Source organism: Melospiza melodia, chromosome 1 (genome assembly GCF_035770615.1).
Source record: "Melospiza melodia melodia isolate bMelMel2 chromosome 1, bMelMel2.pri, whole genome shotgun sequence".
Classification (NCBI taxonomy): domain Eukaryota; kingdom Metazoa; phylum Chordata; class Aves; order Passeriformes; family Passerellidae; genus Melospiza; species Melospiza melodia.
The window spans coordinates 3,770,001-3,782,379 of record NC_086194.1 but is presented as its reverse complement, the minus strand read 5'-3'; positions in this window follow the sequence as shown (position 1 = coordinate 3,782,379).

Below are 12,379 nucleotides of genomic sequence, written 5' to 3'. Positions count from 1 at the left end.
AGCCTTCTGATGAAACCCTTTCTTCTATTCTTTTAGTATAGTTTTAATGTAATATATATCATAAAATAATAAATCAGCCTTCTGAAACATGGAGTCAAATCCTCATCTCTTCCCTCAATCCTCAGACCACTGTGAACACGGTCACACTTCTCCTTCCACTCTCCATGCAGCCATGAATATACAGTTCTCAATTTCCACACAAAATGTGACTTTGGGCAGAGTTAAATCCATCCTTGGTTTGGCACCCAAGGCCTGAAGGTGGGGTTGGTATCATTGCACTCCTCCTTTCCTGCCTCTGCAGTTTTCCAGTGGCCTGGAAAAGTAATAATTTTGAATGACTCTAAAATTACTTCTCACCCATTTTCCCTGATTGTGGCAATTACACAGCTGAGATGTTTTTTTAGGCTTAAATTTGCCACATAGCACTGGAGAGGGGAAAAATACCCAGGGGTTCACAGATGATCAGATACTGAAAATCACTGCTGAAGAAACACGCTGAAGGCAACAAGGAAATTGGCAAACTGCTTTCTTGGGTTTTCTAGGTTCATTCCTGTTGAAAATTAAATATGGGCAGCATTACTTCTGGTTTCCAAGGCCAAGATATTATGAAGTTCTAGGCCTCTAAATGCCTTTTCCAAAAGGAAATGACCTCTAGCTGTTCCCTGGGAGGTTCAGGTGGGATTTCAGGGAGAATTTCTGCCTTGAAAAGGTGGCCAGGCACTAGAAGGGGCTGCCAGGGAAGGGGTGGAGTCCCCATCCCTGGAAATGTTCAAGGAAACAACTGGACATGGCACTCTGCTATGGTTTGGTTGGCAAAAGGGTGTTTGGTCAAAGACTGGATTTGATCTTGGAGGTCTTTCCCAACCTTAAACATTCTGTGAATCTTTAAAATAATTTTCTGGTCATCAGCAATCTCAAATCCATCAAACACTCCCCTCTGTGAAGGTGTTCACAGAGGTTCTTGGATGAGGGAAGAGATGAGGATCTGACTCCATGTTTCAGAAGGCTTGATTTATTATTTTATCATATGTATTATATTAAAACTATACTAAAAGGATAGAAGAAAGGATTTCATCAGAAGGTTGGCTAAGAATAGAATAGGAAAGAATGATAACAAAGGTTTGTGGCTCGAACTCTCTGTCCGAGCCAGCTGGGCTGTGATTGGCCATTAATTAGAAACAACCACATGAGACCAATCCCAGATGCACCTGTTGCATCCCACAGCAGCAGATAATCAATGTTCACATTTTGTTCCTGAGGCTTCTCAGCTTCTCAGGATGGAAAAATCCTAAGGAAAGGATTTTTCATACAAGATGTCTGCGACACCCCTCTCCTGCTGTTTTCATTCTCTGCCACATGGACATTTATACTCATCTGTGCAGGAAAAGAGCTTTTCTATTTGGAACGAATCAAAGCACAAAGGAAAGAGGGCGTGGGGCTGTCAGAGTTTCCCCTTGACCCTCTATCCCTCCTCTAACACTGAATTATCCATGTGCTGAAGGGCTGCTTGCACCTTCTGTGCTTCTCTCCCCAGAACACAAACCCTGCTCTGGCTGCCTGAGGCACTGCAGGGCTCTGTGCTGAACCATCTCCCAAGCACTGAGGGTAATAATTATTATTTCACCAACACTTTGTTTGCTATTCAGGAATCCCCAGGCTGTTTTGCTTCCCCCATAGAGCCAATTCCCACTCATATTGCAAATTTCTGCCTAGTATTTCTGAGGAGATGCTCTGAAGTGCTTCAAATGAGAATGATCACTGGCAATTTTACTAGGAGACAATTCCATGCAATCTAAATGATTGTGTTAAGCCAGCCTGCTTTCCTGACATGATTTGGAAAGCTGTTTAAAAAGAAATAAACCTGAAAGAGATGCCCACAAAAATTGCAGCTCTAAGGCTTATACTGGTTATTACCAGTGCTGACTTCTCTGATTGGTTTTTTTCCTAGATTTCCAATCCTTGTTCATTCAGAGCATTTCATTATGGCCCTAAAGTGTAAAACATCAGAATTGATAGAATGATGGTTTTTATTGCTCTTAAAAAAAGAACTAGAAATGAATAAAAGGAACATTCAAAGGCTCTGTCGCTGGGTTCTGTTTGTGTAGCTCGTAGCTGAAAACTGGCTCCATGTTCATGGAAATATCTTTCAGCAGAAAAGATCCTTCAGAATTATCTGAGGTAGTCACAAATATATAGAAAACCAACTTCAACTTTGGGCTCTCCATGCTGATGGCAAAGCCTTAATTAAATGTGGGTAGCTCTGGGCTGAAGTGTCCTGGGAAAATATCTGTATCCAGGGATTGTGCAGTTAAAAGTTATGTGTGTGTCAGCATCTGCTTCCAAGAGATGGAGGAAAAACACTCTGGAGTTCACAGTTGTGTTTTTGGTGTTCTCCAGGGGAGATCAGTTCCACCATTGCCATTTCTAAATGGGGAAACTGAGGAAAAGAAGGAAAAATGACATCATACCATCACTGTTGTAACTTCAACTCAGGTCCTCCATTCATCAACACAGCCATCACTTAGAAAAAGGAACAACCTCCGTTTAATTCTTAATGTATTTGCAGATGTATATTTATTGCTTTAAAAAAAAAATCACATGGAGAAGTTGTTTTGAAAGATGAAATGGTGCTGCAGCAATTTTGCAATATGTAAATTCCTGCTGCCTGTAGATCTAATGGTATTAAGTCTGCACGTACTTGGTGAGAAGCCAAGGATGTCATGGGAGACATCTGAGGGATGTGCTTTATCTTTGGCTGTAAAAGCTCTTAAAATCAGCATGAGCAATGTGTATTATTACAGGAATTATTGACCTTATTTGCACTGGGTGGATGTACATATGGAAGAGGAGGCTGTAGTGATAGTCCTTCCACATTTATAAATGTAAACATTTATACTGCAGACATCTTTGCTTGGTGGAATAAACTCATATTTTCACTTTCAGCAGAGATGAGCTATTTTAAGGATCTCTTCACTAAGGGAAAATGGGTTGAATCCCAGACTTGTATCTTTGCCAACGTTTCTAAACCTTTCATTCACCACTTGTAAGGATGGAGTAAGTTTGCTCCTGAGGGTTGTGAGACACTCAGTTACCATGGAATCATGGAAATACAGAATGGTTTGGGTTGGAAGGGACCTGAAAAAACATCCCATGGGCAGGGACACCTTCCACTGTCCCAGGCTGCTCCAAGCCCTGTCCAACCTGACCTTGGACATTTCCAGGGCATCCAGGGGCAGCTTCTCTGGGCACCCTGTGCCAGGACCTCCCCACCCTCCCAGGGAAAAATTTATTCCTAATATCCCATGTAAATCTACCCTATTTCAGTTTAAAATCATTCCACTTTATCACTATCTGCCCGCGTTAAAAAATCTGATTAGATGCCAAAAGCAGCATCCTCAAAGCAGCAGCACAGGTGGGGAGAAGCCAGAGGGATGAAAAAGGGAAATGCAAACGGCTGCAATTGGATGAAGTGCAAAGATCAGGGCTGACTTGGGAAAGGACGCTGCAACCTTTGTACAAGGGTTTGGGCTAAATTGGGTAGGAGAGGAATTAGGTTTTAAGGCAGGCATTAAGTGATTTGTGGCATGCTGATGGGATAAAAATAATAAGACAAAAAATATTTGTCTCGGCAATAGGCAGATCTGACTCTTGCTAATCTTGCTAGTGCAAGATTAATAAAAACAACAACTCATAAACCACCAGTTTTTAGGATGAGGATGTGTTATATCCACCTTCTGTCATGTCAGCATCTTAGAATCAGACAATGCTTTGATTGAAGAGAGAGCAGAAACAAAGCTGGTATTTAAAATAAGCAATGTGTGAGGAACTATTAATTTCAAATGTAAAATATGTGCAGAGTTACTGCGAATTCTGAGACAGTCTTGCTGTGACAAAAATACAAAAGAAGTGATATTAAACCCATTGAATTTATTCACTGTTTATTGTAAAGCAAGTATAAATGATTAATAGAAATGGAAGTGAGACAGTTCCAAGATAAAAGAAAGTGCAAAAGAGTCATTTTTGGGGAGCTTTTCCCTGAAGTGACCCTGCACCATGCCTTTCTGCCATGTGAAATACGAGGCCTTTTGTTCTGCATGACTTTGATTTTTGTAATTAACTCATGCTCTGATTTGCTTTCTGTAACAGGTATTTCTCTGTGTAACTCTAATAATGATCCTTGTTCCTGTTGAAAAACTGCCAAAATCAGGTATCTACCACCTGCTTAAAAAAAACGTAAGTAACTCAAATAGTGAAGTGATAAATTTCAGAATAGAGTGGAAATCCAGATCCAAATAAGAGGAGAGTGTGATGGTTTTGTTTATTTGCCTGTTTGAATATTATTAATTACCTCAAAATTAGGATGAATGGATTTTCTTTTTCATATTTTGAGAATATAGGATGTTATTGAGAATGTTTTTAGAATATTCATCAGATCCCTTTCTTGTCTAATCCCATCTTCTCTTTGTCCAGAAAAGGTAAATTAGATAAAAATATAAGAATTTTTTGTCTAGGGTAATATATTTTGTTATTTTTGCCTTGACCTTTAGCAATTGCAGACTGATTAAAGCTGTCAAGTTGTGACATACCCTGCTAAATTTATTTCAATATTATTAATGTTTCCTCTGGATAATCTTGACTTTTTAAAAAAAATTCCAATTCGTTTGGTTTTAAACCGTACTCTTGCTCTCTGTCATTTTTTATGGGAATGTGTTCCATCACTGAAAATTGTCTCATGAAGTATTCCCCTTTTATCAGGGTTAAGTTCCACCCCTTCATGTTCATCTGGAATCATTATTCATATTGCAATTTATTCATTTATTGAAGGCAGTGATTTATTTTTGAATAAAGCATCTCCTTTAAGTGGCAGACTTGTCTTGGAGACATCCAGAGTGGGATTCACCTCATGCACCTTTGGATGTTGGCAACACAGGTTCCTTTGAAGCCAGTGGAGAGAAACAGCACTTTTAGGATATGATTTTTTTCTCGTTTATTTTGCATGCCTGCCTTAGGCTGATGCAATTCCTGCTCTGGTTTTGGTGACTGTAAAGGAGATTTCTGTGACTAGGAAGGGAAACAAGGATTAGCTCAGCTGCAGGCACCTCCACTGCAGATATATCCAACCTTCGATTAGGGGAATCCCTTAGATATTACAAACCTTCCTCTTTCTCTGGTACTTTATTCCAGCGGTTACTTCTTCTTCTTCTTCTCCTTCTTCTCCTTCTTCTCCTTCTCCTTCTTCTGCTTCTTCTTCTGCTTCTTCTTCTGATTCTTCTTCTGCTTCTTCTTCTCCTTCTCCTTCTTCTGCTTCTTCTTCTGCTTCTTCTTCTGATTCTTCTTCTTCTCCTTCTTCTCCTTCTTCTTCTCCTTCTCCTTCTTCTCCTTCTTCTTCTCCTTCTCCTTCTTCTCCTTCTTCTCCTTCTCCTTCTTCTCCTTCTTCTTCTCCTTCTCCTTCTTCTCCTTCTTCTTCTTCTCCTTCTTCTTCTTCTTCTCCTCCTCCTTCTTCTTCTTCTTCTTCTTCTTCTTCTTCTTCTTCTTCTTCTCCTTCTTCTCCTTCTCCTTCTTCTCCTTCTCCTTCTTCTCCTTCTTCTTCTTCTTCTTCTGCTTCTGCTTCTTCTTCTTCTCCTTCTTCTTCTTCTCCTCCTCCTTCTCCTTCTCCTCCTCCTCCTCCTTCTCCTTCTTCTTCTCCTTCTTCTTAAGATTTTTATTTCTGAAATGCATTTGCTTGGCTTTTGCTTCCTAAATTTGGCTTTTGCTTTTCTCTTCTAGGTTTGACAGAGCCAGAGGAGAAAGTGTTCTCCTGTTGTGAATATTTTATCTAATTTCATGTTTTTGTCATGTTCATGTTAGAGGAGATGAAGACAGACATTTTGGATGAACCTCCCTTTGGTTGTTTGCACAGAATTTTGTGGCTGCCCCATCCCTGGAAATGTCCAAGGCCAGGTTGGGCAGGGCTTGGAGCAACCTGGGATAGTGGGAGGTGTCTGACCATGGCAGGGGGTGGAAATGGATGATCTTTAATGTCCCTTCAAACGCCAAAAATTCAGTAATTCTGTGATTTTTCAGGCTCAGATAAGGGAAGGAAGGCCACAGTCTCCTGTAGGAGATCAGATTTTATGTCAATGCAAAGGGGTTTGTGCAGCATGGGAACAGCAGAAGGGATTTCTACAAGAGAAGGAAAATGATTTTTAGCTTTGTCATATCCCATTTAAGAAAACTGGCTTTCAGCCAAGTGCAGGGGGAGAAAATTTGCAGAGAAAATAAAAAATACAGGGAAAAAGCAGGGAAAAAAAGGACATATCTGAATGCAATTAGCAGTTACACTCCAGTGACAAAGCATATTCCTTATTTTGCAGTCTGGCTTCCTAAATGATGATAAACTACCAGCAGCAGCAGACACAGCTACTCCCTTTGTGTAAGCACAAGTAGGAGATATTTTGTAATGGCTAAAGCTGCATTTTCAAACCCTGACTTATCTTGGGTGTTGCTATTTCACATATAAATTCTATATACATGCAGCACCCAGGACCCAAGACAGTGTATTAAGGAAAAAAGAGTGTAATAAATGGAGTAAGACATTGAGACAATGAAGTTCTGAGAGAAATAGGAAACAAAGAAAATTTTCTCTCTAGATAAAAGACGATTCCCTCATTCCACAGAAAGAATTGCAGCAAATAAAACAGCAGAGGCATCAGTTCCTCAAGAGAAAACTCCATGAGTTGCATTTGCAAATGTAGCCATGAGCTCCTTCCATTAAAACCTGGCTTGGCTAAACCAGACTTGATGCTCAGGCCAATCACAGACCTTTGCAGTCCTCACTGGAGAGTCATTTGCTTCCATTTGAAGGAAAAGAGATTTTTTTGGTCTTCTATGGCTGAAAATTTTCCCACTTCTCCTCCTACAGCAGTGGAGAGTGTCGCAGACATCTTTTCATGAAAAATCCTTTCCTTAGGACTTTTTCTCCTGAGAAGCTGGGAGGCCTCAGGAACAAAATGTAAACATTGATTATCTGCTGCTGTGGAATGCAACAGGTGCATCTGGGATTGGTCTCATGTTGGTTGTTTCTAATTAATGGCAAATCACAGTCAGCTGGCTCAGACTCTCTGTCCAAGACAGAAGCTTTTTTTATCATTCCTTTCTATTCTTAGCCAGCCTTCTGATGAAACCTTTTCTTCTATTCTTTTAGTATAGTTTTAATGTAATATATATCATAAAATAATAAATCAGCCTTCTGAAACATGGAGTCAGATCCTCGTCTCTTCCCTCATCCTCCTCAGACCCCTGTGAACACGGTCACAGGAGAGTCTCCCTCCAAAGTGGTTTGTGCAAGGAGAGAAGACCAGATGTAAAACTGAAGGTGTTTTGAGAATCAAAGACCTTGAGCTGCTGGATAATTAATCCTCACCTCGCCAGGAATGCAGCAAGGAAAGAACTCAAGACATCCTGTCAGAGAAATTAAAAGAAAAACACTTCACTGCAGGGTTAAGGGAGCAATATGTCTGTGCCTGCAGATAAAGGAAGGCAGAACTGTCCCAAGTGGCAAAACCAGTTCATAAATCAAGGGAGTTCAGATGGGGAGCGTGACCTTTGAATTTAGCCACAAGTTGGTCATTAGTAATTTTAGTAGGAACTGTCTAAGGAGGATGTACTGCATCTTCCAGCTGCTGTAGACAAGCCTGGAGACTTTAATTTTGGTTACAATGCATTATATACTTTCCTTTGCTGAGCATCTTAATGCATAAGAACCAATCTATACCTTAACTTTTACCTATAGCCTGTCATAACTACTGTAATTACCATATTCATGTTACTGTTCTCCAATCACTAAAAGTTAGTACATTACAGTTTAAGCTAGAAGTTGTTTTTCAGTTTTCTTGCAGTGGAAAATTCAGAGACCTTTTTTCTACTTGCAACATTGGCATGTTTGTTTGCCTTTGCTCTCTTTGTGCTTGGTAAAAACATCTTCTTGTTTGTGGTGGGTTTATCCTTTGCTCTAAGCCATAAAAACCCCTTCTAACTAACACACCATTTGCCTTCTTAGTTACACAGTAAGACTGGCTCAGCTCAATTTACACATCTATTATTCTTCTATATCAAAACTTGCTTCCATCTCTATTCCTTCTTCAGATTCTACATTCAAAAATCTTTCTGCCAAGCACACATATCTGTGAGACTTTTTGTCAAACTTTCATCCTTCCCAACAAGCTGCTGAAAAAGGTGTCTGGAAGATGAGGGAAGGTGTGTGAGTGAGTTGGAGGTGGGAGCTGGAGAGATCAGTGACCTCTTCCTCCAATCTGCTTCATTCCTGTCTTTATCGTGCTTTCATTAAGGAGAAATTGTCTTGGCCAGGACTTGGGCCACAAATCCTCAGAGATCCATCTGCAGCACAAAAACTCTCAGGTGGAATCCCCTTCAATCATCTTCAAGGTTTTAAAGTGAGTACTTTATTGGGTGGCTTTTAAAGGAAGATTTAAAAGATTCTGATGGACATCCACACTCTTTGGATAGATTAATGCACCTGAAAGGAGACTTCTGCCTCATCAGTCACACTCAGATAAATGTGCAGGAATGCCTGAATAATTGGTGGAAGGATTTTTCAAGGAACCACAAGACAGGAACCACAGACAACTTTCAGCCTTCAGAGAACATTTATTTCTTCAAAAATTTCTAGTTTAAGCTTCTTATCTCACTGCAATCAATATCCATATCTCACTACAATCAATATCCATCATTCTAAGAACTGATAAGGAGTACTGCTTAGGCCTGTACTTATTTATGGTTTCTTTTCTTTAGAAACAATCAGAAATGCTTATTAAACACAAAAGCTTTGTGTATATTGAGCTTCTTTATAGTTGTAGGTGGAAATTCAGAGTAATCAATCAATCCTTTTGAAGATCACTCATTATAGATATTTGAAATATCAGAGAAGGCACAGATTAACATTCTTTGTTATTTTAATGGGTTTTTTTCCAATTCTTTCTACAGAGTGTCAAAAAACTTTGGTCGAGAAATAAATCTCTGAAGTAAAACTTTTAGAGAAAAAAAGGTTTTGAAATTCTGTTCTGAGAAACAAAAAACCAATATGTTGGTAAATTTGGGGCTTTTAAATTAAATATCTATTTGGGAATTTGGAAATATCCCTGATTAAAACCCTGGCTTCTGGTGCCACTTAAGGACAAGCCTGTCATTGGGTAATTTCACCACTCCTCCTGCAACCACCAGCCCCTGACAAACAAAACAAGGCAAGAAAAAAGAAGAAGATAATATTCTTCTTTTAACAATATTTCACTGGAAATTTCAATTTTCTCTTTCAAACCTCCTGCTGACCCTCAGGGGGACATAAGTGACATTTCAGAGCTTTTCCCTTAGAGCTTCTCAGCACTTTGTTGTGCTTTCCATTCCTGGCCAGTGCTGCCAACACCCTGTCCATCTTCTCCTCTGTGTCCCTACAGACTGCCCAGAAAAGTGGTAGAGCCATCATTCCTAGAATCGTCCAAAAATCACGTGTACTGGCAACTGAGGACACAGTTCAGAGGAGAACATGGGATTGAGTTGGTTTGATTGGTGATTTTGAAGGTCTTTTCCCACCTCATTGATTCCATGACTTCTAGAAGGCAGAAAGCTTCACTCAGCAATGATTGTTTGTCCTTGGATGGGAATGGTTGGAGAATTGGACTTTGCAGGAACAAAGCAGCTGAAGAGAAATCCGTGGGCTGGCTCTCACCTCAGCTGTGGGAGTAGCTGGTGTCTTCCATTTGGAAGCTGAACATCTCTTCAGATACGGCAACAGGAGGTTCACAGGCTCCTCATGACAAAACCCAGAGCCCCAGCCTGGGCTCAAAGTGCAGTTTGAGCAGCAGGCTCCTTCCACACTCCCGTGGAACTGGAAGTTCTCATCGTCAGCTTTATTTTCTGTCAGACACAAAGAGCCTTTCTGTGCTCTTTGAGACTCTGCATGTCTTTTCCTCCTGATAAAGAGGTGCTGTCAGATGACAACATACAATTCCTTCAGTGAGTGCCAAGTATGTAAACACAGTGTAAACGTTGTTGGTCTCCCTTCCAATTTCAGTTTTATCCAGGTTTTGGAAGGAGAGAAATTCCCAGATGTTTCTGAAATCTCCTGATGGTCTCAGGAGGCCTCAATCCCCAGAAACAGAGGACATAGAACACAGAAATTCCTCAAAAATTCATCCATCTAAACATCTAAAGTGTGGTAAGATGAATCTTGGCCACGTAGCAATAGAGAAGTTATAAGCAGAACTGCAAGAATGCTGCAGCTTTTGACTCAGATTGAAATAGAAATTTATATAATAAATTACATAACACATATTTAAGGGTATATTAATAAAATATATTCCTGTAAATTACATATTTATCTGATAGTCAAGTGCAGTCCTTGGTGAATGGGAAGTCCCTTGGAATGGAAAAATGGGAAACTTGAAAGAATTTTTTAAAAAGGTAGAAAGGAGGGCCCTGGGAACTCCAGATCTGTCAGCCTCACCTCTGTGCCTGGGAAGATCACAGAACAGATCCTCCTGGGAGCTGTGCTGAGGCTCCTGGAGAACAGGGACGGGATTCAGGACAGCTTTACCAAAAGCACATCCTGCCTGACCAGCCCAGTGTCCTTCCCTGATGGGGTGACTCCATCAGGGGACAAGGGGAGGGCTGCAGACATCATTTATCTGTAATTCTGTAAAGCCTCTGGCACATCTTATCCCCAACACCCTTCTCAGGAAATAGAAAGAGGTGGAATTGATGAGTGGATAAGGAATTGATCACATCCAGAGGGTTGTGGTCAATGGTTCAAAGTGGTCAGTGGTTCGTGTTCTAATGGACATCACAGGTGTCCCCCAGTGGTTTCATTGGGGTCAGCACTGATGAAAACCTTCATTAATGACACAGAGAGTGACACTGAGCACAACCCTGGCTAATTTGCAGCTGGCACCACGCTGAGGCTGCAGTGACCTTCCTGAAGGATGGGGCCATCCAGGGGGACCTGGACAAGCTCCAGAATCACAGAATCACAAGGTTGGAAGAGACCTTCAAGATGGAGTCCAACCCAGCCCCAACTCCTCAACTCAACCCTGGCACCCAGTGCCACATCCAGGCTTTGTTAAACACACCCGGGGATGGGGACTGCACCACCTCCCTGGGCAGCCATTCCAGAACTTTATCACCCTTTCTGTGAAAAACTTTCCCTGCTATCCAGCCTGTATTTCCCTTGGTGCAGCTTGAGGCTGTGTGCTCTGGGTGTGTCAGTGCTGCTGCAGACAGAGCCCAGCCCCAGCTGAGCACAGGCACCTTTCAGGAGCTGCACAGAGTGATGGGGGCAGCCCTGAGTCTCCTTTTCTCCAGGCTGAGCACCCCCAGCTCCCTCGGGGGCTCCTCACAGGGTTTGTGTTCCCAGCCCCTCTCCAGCCTCGCTGTCCCCTCTGGATGTGCTCAGTGTCCCCAGGTCCTTCCCGAGCTGAGGGGCCAGAGCTGGGCACAGCCCTCGAGGTGTGACCCCAGCAGTGCCCAGGGCAGGGGCACAATGAGCTCCCTGCTCCTCTGGCCACTCCATCCCTGAGCCAGGCCAGGAGCCATTGGCCTGCTTGGCCACCAGGGCACACTGAAGTGACCCATGAGGTCCAACAAGGCCAAGTGTAAGGTCCTGCAGGTGTTTGAGGCAACCCCTGGTATCAACACAGGCTGGCAGGAGAATGGATTGGGAGCAGCCCTGTGGGGAAGGACTTGTTGATAAGATGTGACAACACAAAATGTAAGAATGTCTGCACTGAGTTAGACCAGAAATCAGCAAGTCTAACAAGGTCCTATGGAGAATATGAGCAAGGGGAAAGAGTTTACATAGAACTGTCCCAAATTATCTCCCAGAATCTACTTTAAAGTGTTTCACAAACTTTCTGAGCCAGAAGTGGTCTCATGATGTTTAATTGCCTTTATGGACTTTTTCTCCATGAAGTAGCTTTGAATCCTTGGAAGCTTATAGCATCTGTCAGGTCATGTCACGTTTTTAGTTTAAAACTTTTTTGTTGCTTTGAACCAGGCCTCCCTGATATTTTTTCTTTTCTGGCATCTTTCCATCCTTGCATTTGGAAGGACAGTGGATGCTTTTTTACTTACTTTTCAACACCATTTTTGTATGTTCACACCATTTTCTCAGTTGTCTCCACTGAGAGTTGAAGGCTCCTAATCCAGAACAATTCCACAGGTGTAATTCCCACAATGACCTTCTGTTGTGCCTTGTTCATCACTACTTTACCTGTTTTCACTGTCTCAGAGGAGCTCACACACATTCCCTTCTGCTGACTCCCTTCAGTGGGGATGGAAGTTCCATTGGAAGGATGATTCACACAATGTAATGTCTTTAAACAGCTGATCA